A 6,815-nucleotide genomic window follows, 5' to 3' on the forward strand; every position below is an offset into this window, starting at 1 on the left:
GTGTGAAAAGTATAATGAGAAAGATAATGATGCAAAAGTAGTTTACTTTAATAGTTTAGGGTTAGGCTATAATTCTTAAAGAATATTAATATTGTAAGCCCGTTAGGACTAATAATTATACTTATTTATTTCAATAATTAGTTTTAGTGTGTCATAAAAAATAAAATAACAATTTAGAAACAAGTGAACTGTTACATTATAAAATTGTTACATGAAATTCATTATTGATGTATTGTTATGCATACTTTATTAAGGAATGGATTTACTGATAGAATATATGTGGTCCTCTATGAAATGTAAAGTTATATTATTTTACGTAAAAGTTCACCATCGTAAAAAGTGCTTTCAGGGAAAAATTAAAAAACACAGGACCCAACACTACTGAGCTATTAAAAAAGAGTGGAGTAAAAGTAAAAACACAAATATACAACAGAATTGGCATGACAATACATAATAATAATAATAACCACATCTGTTATATTATTTTAAATATTATAATTGATCAGTTTTTGTCATATATGTATATAATTCAGACATTGTACGCATAATCTTTTCTAGCAGTAAATGTAAAGTGGAGTAACTTGTTAAGGTTGTAAAGTGACCTTTACTTGGATGTAATTAATAATAAACAGAAGTACAGAAAAAGGTTCATTTGGGATTAACTAATTAATTTAGATTTATAGTTTCTGTGGTCATTGTGTAAATAATAGTGAGATAATAATATAAGAAAAATAACACAAAAAAAGCAGGAAGAAAATGGAAAAATAAACAAAGGTTAACAAAAAAGAGTGAAAGAGAGAGAAAATATATATAAAAAGACAAATATTTAGAAATAACAAAGAAAGCAGAACAGCTACGAAAAAGAATAGAGAAATAATTGTGTTTTTGTTTTGGGTGTAGAAATAAATAGAGAAAAAAGAGAAAATATTTCACTTTTTGACACGTTTTTTTTACAGTGAGTTGTTTTTACATGCATGTTTACACAACATACTTCAGCTCTATGTGCTAAAAAAGTTTTTAAAAAAAGTAAATGAAGTTTGGGTTTTACATGACGTTTAACATCTTATACTGAGAGTTGCAAAGCAAAAATCTGATTATTATCTGACTCATATAAATCTGATTTTCTGCTGTATAATCAGATTACATTCTTAATGATCTGCCTGGTTAAAATGGGTCACAATTAGATTAAATAAACACCTTTGGATTGGTGATTGTATATAATTAAGAAATAGAACACTTGAGGTTATTGCGAATAACATCACAGCTGTGATTTGGTCGTAGATTATTACAGCCGTGATGTTATTTATTTTTGATAACACATGACCTCGAGTGTTTTATTGCTTTTATACAACACCTTTTTTTTTTTTACAAAATGAATAAACAAAATAAAAAACCCTCAAAAATTGATAATGAATATGCTTTAATACGGACTGTGCCTTCCACTAAAAAGTAGTTCCACATGAAGTGAACTGTAACAGAACTGTAGCTACAAATGGACGTATGGTTTATACAGGCTAACACCACGAACGTTACCTTAAAATCAAAATTGGGGTTAAGATGGTTGGTAAACGTTAGGAGGGTGAAATTACCCTGAAACTCTTCTCTCCTGCTTCACGGAGTTGTCTTCATCTGAAAGCTGTGCGTTTGCGAGCATTTCTGCCTGTTTGCTGGGTGGCATTGTTTAGCTAGCTGCACCTGCAGGACTGTGGGTAGGTTAGCTTAGCTTGCTTCAGTTTATCTTAGCTTAGCCTGACGGGTTACCGTTCCGGCTATCAGACTGTGGCCGGGGTGACTGATTGATTGATGAGACGGTGCTGTGGGCAAGCGTGCCATGGCTGTGCCTTAGCCTGTGCTAAGCTAATGCTAATGCTACTGCTGGAGGTGATGATATAAAAATGCCTTGTGTGTTTAAATGCCATTACTCGGCGGAGTGATACAGATTTAGTGTGAGAAGGCCGTGCTGTTATCTCAAATATCAGCATGGTTAAAACACTTCCCAACCAGATTGTGAGGTTGTATAAAGATGGACAGTGCATTGTCTCTTGAAAGTGAAGCATGAAGTATAACTCCACCCATCACCATAGATTTCAATGGCAAAACAGCTCATTTTAACTACATTATTAGTCTATATCTATACTATATCTGCAGTGCATAATTCCAGCAGTTAGTTTTCCATGTGCTAATGTTACCACACTACCTTTTTACTAATGTTTTTCTGTTTTTTTTTTCTAAAAATGCAAGATTATCGTATGAATGCACTTACAGGTAGCCCATAAATGTTTGGATATTCATGATTTGGGTTCTGCATTTCCACCACACTGGATTTAATATGAAACAAATGAGACACAGTTAAAGAGTTGAAGTGGTGAGCTCAGGAGCAGAAGATAACAGTGGGGGGTGATAATAGAAATCTTTCCTTGGTGCAAAAAAAACCCTCTTCACAACCTCTACCCAGTATCTCAGTCTACCATAAAGAGAAGACTTGGTGAGATCAAACACAGAAGGTGAAAATAATTAGTAGAAAGGCCAGATTAGACTTTAGCAAAAAATATAAATTAAAGAAGCCAATCTAGATCTGGAACAGTGTTCTTTAGATAGAACAAACTAAGTTCAACACGTACCAGAATGATGGGAAAAAGAAAGTGTGGAGAAGGTTTGGATTGGCTCGACACAAAGCTCACCACATCCTCTGTTAAACATGGTGGTGGTAGTATGATGGTATGGGCGTTTATGGCTTCCAATGGTACTGGGTCACTAGTGTTTATTGAAGATTTGACAGAGGACAGAAGGATGAATTCTGAAGTTACAGAGATTTACTTTCTGCTCAGTTTCAAGCAAATTCAGAAAAGCTGATTGGACGGAGCTTCACTGTGACCAAAAACATACTGTGAAACCAAATCCAGGAGTTTTTTAAACTAAAATTAAAGAGACTGACAAACCAGCAACAACTGAAGACGCTGCAGTAAAGACCTGGAAAAGCATCATAAAGAAGGAAACCCAGAGTTTAGTGTTTGGTAAATATGTTCATGGGTTCCAGACTTCTCAACAAAGTATTCTCAAGTATTCTCGAGCCCCTAAAATAATAAGACTGTGTAGAAAATTCCTAAACGATTCATACGATATTTTTGTTCAACCCCTTAAATTAAATCTGAACGTCTACACTTTATTTCCATCTCAGTTGTTAAATTTTAAATCCCGTGTGATGGTATGCAGAGCCCAAATCACAAAGACTGTGCCACCGTCCTAAATTTAGCTGTGGTGCTGGCAATTAGCTAGCTAGCTTATTGGTGGATGATAGAAGCTATAATTTATCATTATTGATAACTTGTGGTCATGTGGTGTTATGCTGTTGGTCACATTACAGTTTTTCCCAAATGTTTAAACGAATGTTTGAACTGCTTTGTGAAAACTCCACAAATCTCTAGCAGAACTGATTCCTTCCACCAAAACAACAAATACAGATATTTATATACTTATTACTCTCTTACAGAGCATCAAATAAACACTGACAAGATCAATTCAGAGCTCTGTTATCAGAAGTATTTGGTTATATTTTGACTTCATGAGGCCACTGTACAAATTCTAATGCAGACAAGTCCATGGAAAGATATTGTGTTTCTGTTGTTTATATTTATTTGGTGTGGTGTAGGACCCCCCCATATATAGCAATACAGTACTACATGTATATGCAGCACAAATGTGAGCTGTTTTTACTGTATGTAGTAACGTTGCAAAAAACTTATGTACAATGAGAAACATGAGGAGGAAAATCAGTTCCCATACAATTTATGTATCTGAAGGTCAGTGATGTGATTCTCAGCTGTACTAAATGATGCAGTTTGTGTTTAGTGATTAGTAAAGCTGTGATTTAGAATGATATCTGAGTGAGAACATGTGGAATTGTGTTTAGAGTTTAGCAGTTTGGAGTCACAATGTTACACATGAGCTTCATGATTTTAGATTTGTGTGCAGAGTTCCACATTTTGTGTTTAAAAATGTGGAAAAACTGTAAAACACACTATATGAAGTTTTTCACATTTTGTTTAGCAAATCTGATGCCAATGTAAAACTGCAAAGTGATTTATTACATGCTAGTGGTTAGCCTGCCAGCTAACGTAGCTATTCTCAGCTAAACTCATTTTCTGGTCTGGACTGAGTGCAAATACTGTTTAAAACCTTTATTTTTACTCATTTTTATCCTGATTTGTGCTGAGATCCAGCAGCTTCTCTCCTCACCTCACTGTACAAAACCATCAGTGATTTCTTCTGCATTTTACAACCACATTAAAACATTTAAAACATTTTTTATACTTTGATACAAGTGTATTAAAATAATACATTCTCACCTTTGTGTACACAATTATTTTTTATTTAAAATATATGATCAATCAGATACAATAAAAAACATACAGATTCATACCACAACCCTGAGTAGCTTGTCTTAATATATTCTTATATTAAACACAATATGTAAATTTTATTCTGAGACAGTTACAATAATAACAATAACATATTACAACTTACAATAAGAACAGTGTGACCTTTCTGAATAAAAACAACATAATAATGGAGCTGTGTTGATGTGATCAGGATTCAGAGTTTTACTGTTTAGAAGATTAGTCCTCAAATATTTAACCTCTTTTAAACTTTTTTAGCCATATGTGAGAAGATTTAAAGATTTATGGTCAGAAATCATAAGAGGAGGAGTGCAGCTCTGATTAGATACCTGGACATTAAATTATTACAGTCTTCATCTTTCTGAACGTACTCGAGAATATAGATATTTAAGCTAAATTTAAACAGTAAATCAAACATGTCTTCTGTTTCTGTGCACAAATAAGTGAATTTAGAGGTGTTTGGTGTTTTTCTGATGGAAGGTCCTGCACTTTAAGATCAGCTGTAGATGGAGCTTTCTGGCAGTTAAGCACTCTCTATTCAGTCTGCACCTTATTAATGGTACAGGAATGAGAGATACTGGTTATAGAATCTCTACACAGCTTTTCTTTCAGGTGTAGGATTTGTAGTGGCCGAGTTTTTATTCTTTTGATAACTTTTAACTGGTCATTTGCAGAAATGCAGAATAAACTTGAATCTGACTCAGAGCCGTTTTATTTCTATTTCATAGGCAAGTTAATTTGTACAGCATTTGTACAGTTAATTTTGTTTCATTCACAGAGGCAATTTAAAGTGATTTACAGAGAGATTTAAAACTCAATGCAAAAAAAGCCAAAATAAATAAAAAAATTAAAACAGGATTAAATTATATTAAATTAAATATAATTGAAATATGAAATAATTTTGGGAAATAATACAGAACAATGTTGAAAGAAAGTTAGAAAGACATTGTAATTTAAGTAATAATAGGTTATAAAAACAAAGGACTAAAAACAATACAAGAAACAAACCACTAAGGACACACTCACTATTTTAGACAGCTTATCTTATTTACAAAACACTGATGGTCAAAATATTTAGTTTTATCTATATGCATGACAATAATCTTCAATTTCTTTTTTCTCTTTTTGAAACTAATAGCAACTCAAATGTCGCCTTGTATCCATAAACAAACTCATGTAATGGAAAGAATAAGAACTCAGTAACAGAATATAATAATATTTTAAAATTAAACTTAATGTATATTTGGTTCTTACAGGATTATTTTTTTAATTAAAGAATAAGGGTAACCATGCCTTTCAGTGGGTGCCCCCAGACTATGGAATACCTTAACTTACAGAGTCAGATCTGCATCAAATGCAGATTTATTTATTTAAGTTTCATGTAAAGATTTAACCAAATCAGTATTTCAAGCTCTACTGAAAACAAAAACTAGTAAATGATTTACATTATCAAATATATACACAGTATGTAAATAGAAGGCAACCTAATCTGAAAGCAAACTGTTAAAATGAGTGAATCAGTGAAATCTGAATTGTTATCTTTGTTTCATAAAGAGCTTCAGGTCTCTGTCGCAAAATTAAATGTACATTTAGTAAAGTGAAGTCACCGGCAGCATGTTGAACTTCAGCAGAACTGGGTTTATACATCCTTGTTCCAGAAATCAGGAGAAGCTGTGATGACCTCGTTCATAGTTTATAGGTTTCTCTAACCAGCTTATGTTTCTTTATCTTCATCTCTTCCACTAGAAAAGTAAAAGAGTAGATTACATTAGGAGTAGGGGTGTAAATCACAAGATTCATTACGATACGATACGATACGATTATTTTAGTCAACGATACGATAATGTACGATACCTCAAATTATGTCACGATACGATACGATTCGACTTGCTGAGGGCTCCTGCATTGTGTAACTCTTAACTCAAACATGTGCTCGGCAAACAGCAGCGGAGAGTAACGGAGAATAGGCGGAGAATAACACAGAGCGGAACAATGCAATGTTTAAACCTCTTACTGCAGATCCAATTTTATGCTCATTTTCATGCGATTTGCACTACTACGATATAACAATGAATATCTTAAGTTTTACATATAGCACAATGACCATTCAGGGCTTAAATTGAAGTAGACAGTTGGGGCAAAACAAGACTTCAAGACTTTAATTCCCATTATTTAGGTTCCATTTGAGAACATCAAATGCAGAAGAAAATGTAAAAAAAAAAAAATAAAATAAAAGCACCTGTTATATTTGGAGTTTATAATGTGTGTATGGATGTTGGTGAGGAATAGTCTATCATTCTCTACATTTCCTGATTTAGTAGTAGTAATTTATATCACAAAGCAAAGTTACACTGCATTATATTAGGTGTCCACCAGGCGTCTCCAAAGTGTTCAAAATCTCTCCAGGAGAAGCCTTCT

The sequence above is a fragment of the Astyanax mexicanus genome, unplaced genomic scaffold (genome assembly GCF_023375975.1).
Source record: "Astyanax mexicanus isolate ESR-SI-001 unplaced genomic scaffold, AstMex3_surface scaffold_31, whole genome shotgun sequence".
NCBI classification, from domain to species: Eukaryota; Metazoa; Chordata; class Actinopteri; order Characiformes; family Acestrorhamphidae; genus Astyanax; species Astyanax mexicanus.